The following is a 12,280-nucleotide window of genomic DNA, read 5'->3' on the forward strand; positions in this document are numbered from 1 at the left end:
ATGCTGATGCACCTAGTACAAGAATACCGGGAGAAGGCCCGGAGGTGCCAGCGCGGGTATGACGAGGCCCAGACGAGGTACACGGCCGCCGAGGTGAAGTACCAGGCCTCCGAAGCGAAGTACCAGGCCTCTGAGGCCGAACGACAGGCGCTCCAAGAAAAGGTCGGAGCATCCGAGGGAAGAATTTGAGCCCTTACCGCCGAGCTCGATGAGGAAAAGGGCGCGCATGCGTTGGCGAGGTCCGAGCTGCGCGCTGCTGAGGCTCGATTGGCCGAAGTCGAGCAGGCGCTGGCCTCCCGCGAGCAGGAGGTGGGGAATGCCCGCCTCCGACATTTGGAGCTCGAGCGGGAAATAAAAACCCTCGAGAAGAAGGCCACCTACCACGAGGCTCGGGAGCTCGAGGCTCGGGAGCAAGCTCAGAGCGCGGTGGCGCTCTTTTGCGAGTCGGAGGAGTTCCGCGACCTTCTGGAAGAGGAGGGCGTGAATGGGCTGATCCAGGGCTTCCGGGATTTCCGCAATCAATTGCGGCGGCTCCTCCCGGATTTTGACGTGAACTTGCTCCAACCGGGAGCAGGGGTCGAAAGGCCGGATGCGGAGGCGGATGCTCTGGAGGCCGAGGCGACCGAAGCCGCCCCCGAGGCTACTCCCATCGCTGCCGAGGCCGAGGAGGTCCCGACTGCTGAGCCCGCCGCTTCCGACACTGCCGAAGCCGAAGTGGTCGGGCTCGGGCCTTAGAGTGTAATTTTGTTTTGTTTTGTAAAGTCGGGATGGCCTCCCGTACTTGTAAGGGCCGAACCCGAATTTTGTACTTAGCCTACGGGCCTTTTTGAAATGAATATACATATTTTTGGAAACTATTCTGTTATAGTCCCTAAGTTTTCCTGCTCGGATCCATTTTAGGCTCCAAGGAGATGGGCTCTATGGCCTCTAATTTCGCCCGCCACAGGGTTTGGGTTTAGGTTCGGCTTGCCGAGCTCCATTACTCGGCCCTTCGACCAGCGGTAAAGCAACGCTTGTGCTCAAAGGATTTGGGCTCGGAGAGTCCTTCCGAGCCTAGCCTAGATTTCGACCAAGCTCTAAAGCGGTCACTGGGACTTAAACTTTGGGTCCGAGCCCCACATTGCCGGGGCGGGTCGGATTCTTTTCCGATGAACGGGTTGAATACTCGTCAGCTCGTGACGGGGATTCACCGGGCTTAGTATAATTGTGCTGGTGTCGTGTGTTTTCACGCCGAGGCGACTAAAACATTCTGCTCAGAGTCCACTCTTTGAGGACGTCGGCAGAGAAATCCAAAACATAATGTAGAAACATTAAATGAATGGGTACCTTGTACCGTGTGCGTCCTTGCGCCGAGGCGACTGAAGACGCTTCTCTGCTCGGACTCCGTTCTTTGGGGACGTCGGCAGAGATCCAAGAATGGATAAGATAAATGTAAAAATATTAAATAAATGGGTACCTTGTACCATATGCGTCCTTGCGCCGAGGCGACTGAAAATGCTTCTCTGCTCGGACTCCGTTCTTTGGGGACGTCGGCAGAGGTCCAAGAATAGAATAGACAATAGAGACATTAATATAGAAACATTAAGTAAATGGGTACCTTGTACCGTGTGCGTCCTTGCGCCGAGGCGACTAAAGACGCTTCTCTGCTCGGACTCCGTTCTTTGGGGACGTCGGCAGAGAAATCCAAAAGCAGAATAGATAATGTAAAAACATTAAATAAATGGGTACCTTGTACCGTGTGCGTCCTTGCGCCGAGGCGACTGAAGACGCTTCTCTGCTCGGACTCCGTTCTTTGGGGACGTCGGCAGAGAAATTCAAAAGCAGAATAGATAATGTAAAAATATTAAATAAATGGGTACCTTGTACCGTGTGCGTCCTTGCGCCGAGGCGACTGAAGACGCTTCTCTGCTCGGACTCCGTTCTTTGGGGATGTCGGCAGAGAAATCCGGCGATGGAGAACGATCCGAGCTCGTCGGCTGAAGCCGGCGGACAGCAAGCCGAGCTCGTCTTGGTCAATAAAGACCGCATCCCAACGCATCGGGGCATCCCGATAAACCGGGGCATCTCGACGTCTCGAGGCATCCCGGCCGAGGTCGGGGTAGGAGCACGAGCCGAACTCGTCCGGTCAGAGAGGACCGCTACTCAAATAGTCGATGGAGCACGAGCCGAGCTCGTCCGGTCAGAGAGGACCGCTACTCAATAGTCGATGGAGCACGAGCCGAGCTCGTCCGGTCAGAGAGGACCGCTACTCATAGTCGATGGAGCACGAGCCGAGCTCGTCCTTTCAGAGAGGACCGCTACTCAATAGTCGATAGAGCACGAGCCGAGCTCGTCCGGTCAGAGAGGACCGCTACTCATAGTCGATGGAACACGAGCCAAGCTCGTCCGGTCAGAGAGGACCGCTACTCAAATAGTCGACGGAGCACGAGCCGAGCTCGTCCGGTCAGAGAGGACCGCTACTCAAATAGTCGATGGAGCACGAGCCGAGCTCGTCCGGTCAGAGAGGACCGCTACTCATAGTCGATGGAGCACGAGCCGAGCTCGTCCGGTCAGAGAGGACCGCTACTCATAGTCGATGGAGCACGAGTCGAGCTCGTCCGGTCAGAGAGGACCGCTACTCAATAGTCGATGGAGCACGAGGCGAGCTCGTCCGGTCAGAGAGGACCGCTACTCATAGTCGATGGAGCACGAGCCGAGCTCGTCCGGTCAGAGAGGACCGCTACTCAATAGTCGATGGAGCACGAGCCGAGCTCGTCCGGTCAGAGAGGACCGCTACTCATAGTCGATGGAGCACGAGCCGAGCTCGTCCGGTCAGAGAGGACCGCTACTCAATAGTCGATGGAGCACGAGCCGAGCTCGTCCGGTCAGAGAGGACCGCTACTCATAGTCGATGGAGCACGAGCCGAGCTCGTCCGGTCAGAGAGGACCGCTACTCAATAGTCGATGGAGCACGAGCCGAGCTCGTCCAGTCAGAGAGGACCGCTACTCATAGTGGATGGAGCACGAGCCGAGCTCGTCCGGTCAGAGAGGACCGCTACTCATAGTCGATGGAGCACGAGCCGAGCTCGTCCGGTCAGAGAGGACCGCTACTCAATAGTCGATGGAGCACGAGCCGAGCTCGTCCGGTCAGAGAGGACCGCTACTCATAGTCGATGGAGCACGAGCCGAGCTCGTCCGGTCAGAGAGGACCGCTACTCATATCTCGACGTCTCGAGCTTCCCGGTAACCGGGGCATCCCGACGTCTCGGGGCATCCTGACCGTGGCCAGGGTAGGAGAACGAGCCGAGCTCGTTGGTTGATGGAGAGCGCACCACGAACTCACGGACATCTTCAAGGAGTCCACGCAGGTACTTCATCATCCCGAGGCATCGGGGCATCCCAACCGTGGTCAGGAAAGAAGAATAAACCTGATGCCATGAGATAATCAGGAAAATTGGTGAGCTCGGAATAAGTTCGCAAACCATCAGTTTATTGTGAAATGAAATTCAATGGTTGAATAATGGGGAACCCCTTAGGGTTCTACTGGTGGTACACGCGGAGATTTTCAGAGCTCCAGCTCCGCGGAATGGGAGTCCCATCTAGAGACACCAATTGATAAGTTCCGGATCGGCGAATGCGCGTGACTCGGTATGGTCCTTCCCAATTTGGGGCCAGCTTCCCTTGCTCAGTTGGTCGGGAGGCTTCAGCTCTTCTGAAGACAAGGTCCCCTGGTCTGAAAGATTTGACTTTGACCCTGGTGTTGTAGTACTGAGCTGTCTTTTGCTGGTACCTCGCCATACGCACTCGGGCGACCTCCCTTGTTTCCTCGATCAGGTCGAGGTTGCCTCTGAGCTGCGAAGAGTTGGAGCTGGCATCGTGGTGCTCGACTCTTGGAGAGGGGAGCCCAATCTCTAGTGGAATGACGGCCTCCATCCCATATGTTAGGTTGAAGGGAGTCTCGCCGGTGGGGACGCGGAACGTAGTCCGGTAAGCCCACAGGACATTGTATAGGTCTTCGACTCATTATCCTTTGGATTTGTCGAGCCTGGCTTTGAGACCCTGCAAGATAGTACGATTTGTTACCTCGGTTTCTCCGTTCGTCTGAGGGTGCGCGACCGAGGTGAAGCGATGGTCAATGCCAAGCTCGGAGCAGAACTCCCTAAAGTGGATGTTGTCGAACTAGCGACCGTTGTCAGAGATAAGGATGCGGGGAAGCCCGAATCTGCAGATAATGGACTTCCAGACGAAATTCCGCATCTTCTGCTCGGTGATCCGGGCGAGGGGCTCAGCTTCCACCCACTTTGTGAAATAGTCGATGGAGACGACCAGGAACTTCCTTTGCCCGGTGGCCAGTGGAAATGGCCCGAGGATGTCAATTTTCCACTGGGCAAAAGGCCAAGGGGAGCTGATAGAAGTCAAAGGAGCCGAGGGCCGACGCTGAACATTGGCGTTCCTTTGGCACCGGTCACATCTTTGGACGAAATCCATAGCATCCTTCTGGAGTGTCGGCCAATAATATCCTTGGCGCAGAATTTTATGGGCCAATGCTCGCCCTCCCAGATTGTGTCCACAAATCCCTTCGTGGACTTCGCGCAGGGCATAATTAGCTTCCGTTGGGCGAAGGCATCTGAGGAGGGGAGAGGTGAAGGATCTCCGATAGAGCTTTCCCTCGTATAGTATGTACCGGGTGGCGAGGCGCTTGATTCGGCGAGCCTCTCGTTCATCAGCGGGGAGGGTTTCGTCTTGCAGATAGCTGATGAGTTCATCCATCCAGCTTGGCTCGGGCTCGGTGCAGAGGGTCTGCTCGGGCTCGTCTGTACTGGGCTTTTGGAGATATTCCAGTACTGCCTCTTTGGGAAGCTCGCTCATGCGAGAGGACGCCAGCTTTGATAGCTGGTCGGCCCTGAGATTTTCCGACCTGGCAATATGTTGAATGTGGAAAGAGTCCAAGGTCGAGGCGAGATCCCGTACCTTCTGGAGATACTTCTGCATGGTCGGGTCTCTGGCTTCGAAGTCGCCCACAATTTGGTTGACGACGAGCTGAGAATCACTGAAGGCCTTCAAGTCCTTCACTCCTAGCTCTTTGGCTAGCTTAAGCCCGGCGACGAGCGCTTCATACTCCGCCATGTTATTGGAAGCAGGAAACTCGAGGCGCAGGGCCTGCTCGGCGACCACCCCCTCCGGGCTGGTGAGAATAAATCCTGCTCCGCTACCCCCCGAGTTTGAAGAGCCATCGACATGTAGAGTCCATGTCAAACTCGGGGTCTGCTCCAGCGGTGGCTCAGGTTCAGGCTCGACCTCATCCGGTATGGTGCACTCGACTATAAAGTCTGCGAGTGCTTGTGCTTTGACCGCCGGTCTGGGCCGGTACTCGATGTCGAATTTTCCGAGCTCAATGGCCCATTTAGTGATCCGACCCGCACGATCTGATCTCTGCAGGATCTGCTTGACCGGCTGGTCAGTCAGCACAGCCACTGTATGAGCTTGGAAGTAGGGTCGGAGCCTCCGAGCCAAGATGACCAAAGCATAGGCGGTCTTCTCAAGCTTGGAGTATCGGGTCTCAGCATCCCTTAAGACCCGGCTGGTGTAATACACTGGTTTCTGAAGTTTTCCCTCCTCTCGGACCAGGACCGAGCTTACTGCTACAGGGGAGACAGCTAGATACAAGTAGAGGAGCTCACCCTGTTGAGGCTTCGTGAGCAGGGGAGGGGAAGCCAGCAGGTGCTTGAGCTCTTCAAAAGATTGCTGGCACTCGTCCGACCACAAAAAGTTCTTCGGCTTCTTGAGGGCTGCAAAGAATGGAAGGCAGCGCTCGGCCGAGCGGGAGATAAATCTCCCGAGGGCTGCCACTCGGCCCGTGAGCCGCTGTACCTTCTTGACCGTCCTGGGAGGCGTCATCCCTTGGAGGGCTCGGATCTTCTCTGGATTGGCCTCAATTCCTCGTTGTGTAATGATGAAGCCGAAGAATTTGCCGGAGGTGACCCCGAATGTACATTTAGCTGGGTTGAGCTTCATCTGGTACTTTCGGAGTGTGGAGAATGCTTCATTGAGGTCGGCTATGTGGTCTTGCGCCGCCTTGCTTTTCACCAGCATGTCATCCACGTAGACCTCCATGTTTCGGCCTATTTGGTCTTTGAAGATCCGGCTGACCAGCCTTTGATAAGTTGCCCCGGCATTTTTTAGACCGAACGGCATCACTTTGTCGCAGTAGGTTCCCCCGTCAGTGATGAAGGCTGTCTTTTCCTCATCTTCTGGCGCCATGCGGATCTGGTTGTATCCGAAAAAGGCGTCCATGAATGCCAGCAGCTCGTGACCCGAGGTGGAGTCCACGAGCTGGTCGATGCTGGAAAGTGAAAAGCTGTCCTTCGGGCAGGCTTTATTCAGGTCGGTGTAGTCCACGCACATACGCCACTTTCCGCTAGCTTTCTTGACGAGGACCACATTGGCGAGCCATTCCGGGTAGGATATCTCCCGGATGAAGCCGGCTTCAAGGAGCTTGCCGACCTCCTCGGCTGCTGCTCGTTGTCGTTCAGGGGCGGCGCCTCGCTTCTTTTGTCGCACGGGCTTGCAGGTCGGCTTCACCTGAAGCCGGTGGACCATGACCTCCGAATCTATCCCCGGCATGTCTGCAGGCGACCATGCGAAGACATCCATATTGTCCCGTAGGAAGTTGACGAGGCGACTCCTCTCGTGTTCGCCAAGGCCAGAGCCGACCTGCACGGTTAGCTCAGGAAAGTTCTCTCGTAAGGGAACTTGAATTAACAACTCACCAGGCTCTACCCGCTCTTTCTGGGGGTTGACCCGTGCCTCCATAACTTCAGTTGAGGGCTGGTCAGTCGTTGGGGCAGGCACCTCGGCTGGTTGTCTTGCTTCGTGGGTTGCTAGGTAGCATCGTCTTGCCACCATTTGGTCCCCTCGAACTTCACCGACTCCCTGGCTGGTAGGGAATCGCATCAGCAGGTGGTGAGTTGAGACCACTGCTCGGAGGGCGTTGAGTCCTGGTCTTCCGAGGATGGCATTGTAAACCGAGGGCAGGCGTATTACAAGGAAGCTCATACCCACGGTACCTTCACGTGGGGCGAGCCCGGCTGTGACCAGAAGGTCGATCTCACCCTCTACTGGGACTGAATCCCCAGTAAATCCAACTAACGGAGCATTCATCCTCCGCAGCTGTTCTTTTGTCATCCCCATTTTACAATAAGCACCAAAATACAAAACATTTGCCGAGCTTTCATTATCAACCAGGATGCGTTTTACATCAAATTTATTTATGATCATGGAGATGACCACGGCATCATCATGGGGAGTTTCGACTCCCTCTAGATCATCATCTGAGAAGGAGATGGCTTCAGAGGTGCGCGGGCGCTTTGAGGAGGCTTCTTCCCCTGAGGCTTCCCCAGCCGAGGTCCCGCCTCGGATAGTGTTGATGACGCCGGCGATAGGCCTGTTGGCATTTGAACCTTCAGGCTGTGCTGCTCCTTCGGCTGGCTTCTTCCCTTCACGCCGACCTTGCACAAACCGATCGAGCACCCCTCGGCGAATGAGTGCTTCGATCTCATTTCGGAGCTGATAACAATCCTCGGTATCATGGCCGTGATCCCGGTGGAAACGGCAATACTTCCGGACATCACGCCGGATTCTGGTGTCTGGCTTCGGAGGTGGGAGCCGGATGCAATCCCGACTCTCAATCTCCATGAGGATTTCAGCCCGAGGAGCATTGAGGGGAGTATACTTTTCATACCTCCCTTCAGGTGCACGGGCCTGCAGTGGGAACCTCGGGCGGAGTGGTGACCTCTGCTGCGGCGGTCCTCTCAACCGGGGTGGACTCTTCGGGCGGGGCGGATTCTTAGCTCGTCGCGGAGACGAGCTTCTGGGCCGGCCGCGCTCCTCGCGGCGTCTTTTCTTAGGGTTCTGCTCGGTCCCACCCCGCCTAGCTGCCACGGCCTCTTCTGCCTTGGCATACTTCCGCGCCCGAGCGAACATTTCGGTGAGGTCCGTGGGAAAATTCTTCTCAATCGAGAAGAGGAATCTGTAGGACCGGGCTCCAGTCTTTAATGCCGACATGGCGATTGACTGGTCAAGCTCCCGGACCTCCCATGTTGCGGCGGTGAACCGGTCCAAGTACTCCTTGAAGGATTCTCCCTCCGTTTGTTTGATATCAAGGAGGGAGTCGGATGTCCGCCGCTGGGGCTGGCTGGCGGCAAAGTTGCCAGCAAATTGTCTGCCGAGCTGCTCAAAGGAAGAGACAGTACTCGGCTTCAGCCCGGTGAACCAAAGCCGGGCTGGTCCTCGGAGTGTCGCCGGGAAAGCTTTGCACATCATGGCCTCCGAGGCTCCTTGTAGGGCCATTAAGGCCCGGTAACTCTCCAGGTGGTCAAGGGGATCGGTCTTGCCGTTGTAGGGCTCCACCTGGGGCATCTTGAACCGTAGCGGAACCGGTTCATCTTCAATCTCCGGGGAGAAGGGCGACTTCGTAGTAAACTCAAAGTCGCCATCGCGCCCCGATTTCCTGCCATGGAGTGCCTGGATTTGGCGCTCCAGCTTCTCGACCTTCCTGTCGAGTTCATCGTTCTGGAGGATTGCTGCAGCGGTTCGCTCGGGTGCAGGTTGCCCTGGAACCGACTCAGCTTCTGAAGGTTGTGGCCAGCCTCCATGGCCTCTGACGGGGTGCTCTCTCCAGAGGGAGGCCTGGACTTGAGAGTCCTGACCTCGAAGGAGAAGTCTGCTTGCAGGAGGCTCCGGTTGGACTGGAGCCGGAGGAGGCGGTGCCGTTGGGATGCCCATGGGTTGCAGGCTTTGGACAGCGGTGGCCAAGGCCTGCACCTGTTGCACCAGGGCATCGAATTGCTCCGGCCGAACTTGATGAACTGACTCAGCCGGAGGTGGTGAGTTCCGGACGGAATGCTCAGGACTGGGTGGAGGACGTCGAGAGGCGTTGGAAGCCCCTTTGCTTCTTAGCTTCATGGCAGCGAACTCGGTGCCCTTCCTCTAGCGCCAACTGTTGCTGGAAATTGGACTCGGGGGCTACCGCGAAGCCGGTGAAGGAGGGGCTTCGCTGCAGGGACGGTGGTCGGCGGCGCGCCGGCTGGTGACGTCCTCCTGGAGGGGTATAAGTCCTGCAAAAAGCCGGTGGCCGGGCTCCCCGGCGCCGGCCCTCCGATGCTTAAGTCAGAGGGGGGCAGATATGTGTAGAGAGCAAGGAAGAGAGTATATGGAGAAGACAGCAGGAATATTTGGATAAGATGAAGAAGATGAAGAGGGTGATATCCTCTATTGTGTCTGTGCTGTTTGCTTCTTTTCACCCGATCCAGGAGGGTTCTGTCCGGGGGGGCCCTATCCTTTTCCCCCCAGGTTTTCTTTTATAGAAGGATTTTTGTTACCTGGGAGGTGACAGGAGGTTTGTCCTCTTTTGTAATAATTGGGCACGATTTGGCCCATTAATGGCGTAGTGGAGAACGGGACCGAATCGGACCGAAATCAGGGAGTTGTCACGGTCGATCGGACCTGTTGGAGTGGTTGAACCGCCGGCTGTGGTGGGCCTGGGGTCCGTGGATGGTAAGTGCATTTATTACCGAATGAACCGGCGGTCAGGGAGAGCCATACGCTCTGATGGTTCAGTGATCCGGAGATCGTCTTGGGCCGTGCTCATTAAATGACTGGGTGCATCGGAGACTTGAGGGAGTCTCATGCATTAATGGCAGGTCGTGCCGAATACCTGCAGAGATCTTATGCCTTGATGGCTTGGAGATAGTGGCAGGCTATAGTAGAGTCGCGTGTATAGCCGCCGGACCTTTTGAGAAAGCTTGGCGGGGAGGAGTATTGGTTAAGGCATCGGCTCGGCAAGGGTGCCGAGCCGAGCTGGTCGCCCAGAGGGGCGCCCTGTGGCGGGGTTGCTTCGAGTACTCCTGGTCGGCGCCCTTTGGGCGAACACCTTCTAGCCGAGCGCCTCTATTTGGCGCTGTCTCTAGTCAGCGCTTTCTAGTTGAGCGCTTCTCTGGTCGGCGTCCGCTGGTCGGCTCTTCCTATCCGAGCATCTCTACTTGGTTATTTTGATTGGGCGCCTCTTGGCGCTCTCTCTGGTCGGCGCCCTTTAGTCGAGCGTCTTCCTGGTCGGCATTCTTTGGCCGAGCATCCTCCTGGTCGGCGCTCTTTGGCCGAGCGCCTTTCCGGTCGGTGCTCTCTAGCCGAGCGCCTCCGTGGCGGTATGACTTGGGGTTTTTTCCCCAACAGTAAGGGTGCGGGGGAAGGAGGGAGGGGGGACGGGCTGGGGCGAAGAATGTGTGCGGGGCGGAGATCTGGGCCTTGAAGGCCACGACTGCCATCAAGTGAAGAGCGGAAGGGGTCGAGTGGGCAGAGCAACACTCATGATCAGGCGTAGAGCAGAGAGGCACTCGAGAGGTGGAAGCCGCGACCGAGGGTAGAGATGAGCGGCACTCTATTGTCCTTTATTCCTATCACTATGAGGCCGAAATAGTACATGTGGCAGCATATTATTGGCCGGATGTACCAATGAGCTGGTACATTCGGTGTAGGATATAATTTCTCCATCTGGTCCCCTACTCTCTTCTCTCGCTCTCTCCCTCTTTCGCCCACAAAGGCAGCTTACATGTCATGGTGCTCAAATCCAAGCAACACATGTATGCTTTGATAGATAAAAGAAAGATAACATCACCTCCTCCTAGTAAATATATTGCTAGGTCGTGAATATAAGTATAATTCTCCCGATAAATAGTCAAATTAGATATGTTATGAAAAAAATAAGCTTGATGATATGGCATAATTGGATTCTTCAAGTTCACAGCTAACATCGCAACTAGGGTGCACTCTGCAACTCCTTGATAATCAGAGCAAGTCAACTCCAACCGATCTAAAAGACCATCCGAGCGAACCAAAAGTAATCGACCTTTAAGATCACATATCGCCAAATGAAATCTTGCGGCATGGGCAGATAACTATTCAACTCGGCAACCATCTCAAGCTGACCCGATCCTTTTTCCCTGAGGCAGTAGCCTTGTCTGCTTCATACGTACGCCAAGAGTTAAAGCTTATAATAATGACCCAGAGTAGTTATAGTACGATCTCGAATGATTATAGCACATCCCTTGATAGTTATTGACAATCTCGATCAGTTATAGTACAACCTCAAGCGTTTGGAGAGCGACTCCTAGGGAACTCCAAATTTTATGGCTATAAATAGGTCTGGAACATCCGCATGGAAGATAGAAAACTCTCACCTCTCCAATTATGGTATCAGATTTTTTCTCTTTTCCACACTATTAAACTCTCTCTTTCTTTAACTTAAGCATCAGAGGGCTCGGCTGAAGCCAGCTCTGGCAAATTTTCTGATCCGTTGATGTTTTGCAGGTTGACGGAGGCAACCCACATTAATGATCCAAAAATCAGCAGATACATTTTTCATCTGATTTAATCTTGGCGTTCTTTCCACACGTGGATGCTGCACTGATCAGCTTCACGATTCATTTTAAGCATATGATATATATGGTTGGCGAGCTGATCAGATTCCCGGTGAAGATGGGATGCCTGCTCATCTTTTGCTAAAGGTACTAAATTACGTTAACAAGAAAAAAAAAAAAAATTGCATAAATTACCTTTATCAAAATAACAAATATTTGACAGGTAACATTAAAAAGGGAAGATTATAAGGACAGAGGAAATAAATGATTGCGAAAATAAAGTATAGAAATGAGCTTGCAACAGAAATCGTGTCCTCCTCGGCAGGCAGAATAATCCGACTCGAGGACACGCCAGCAACGAACACGTGTCGCCATACGCCGCTGCCCTACCTGTCCTATATCCCGCAAGCATCGCCGACGTCGACCACCTCCTAACACGTGTCTACATCTCCGTCCTTAGGGCAGGTGTGTGTGTGTATATATATATATATCTAACAACTAAACTAATCCCCGCACCAGAAAAGAATCTCATGCGGCAACGAGGTCGCCACGTGTCGGTACCAGCAGGGAGATTATCACAGTCCAAATTAACAGCCATTATTAACCAATAATCTCTATTAGGTTCAGGATGGAATGATGGATTAACTTAATCCTGCCATTTAAGCGGGACCACATACGTGTCAGCAAAAACAGTACTGAGGTACACGTGTCCTTTTAGCCCGTCCACGCGTTGTGAAACAGAGAAGAGAGAGGAGACCAATCAGCTAGATGGACGGCCGAGATGCGACTGAGCACGACGGCACACCAAATGTGCCTCTGGAGCTCTGCCCGTGACGGTGACGGGCAGCTGCCCGATGGGTGCCCTTTTAGTTACTGGAAAAAGGGGG

This window comes from Phoenix dactylifera, chromosome 14, assembly GCF_051530095.1.
Source record: "Phoenix dactylifera cultivar Ajwa chromosome 14, Ajwa_hap1_PhDact_Kaust_v1.1, whole genome shotgun sequence".
NCBI lineage: Eukaryota > Viridiplantae > Streptophyta > Magnoliopsida > Arecales > Arecaceae > Phoenix > Phoenix dactylifera.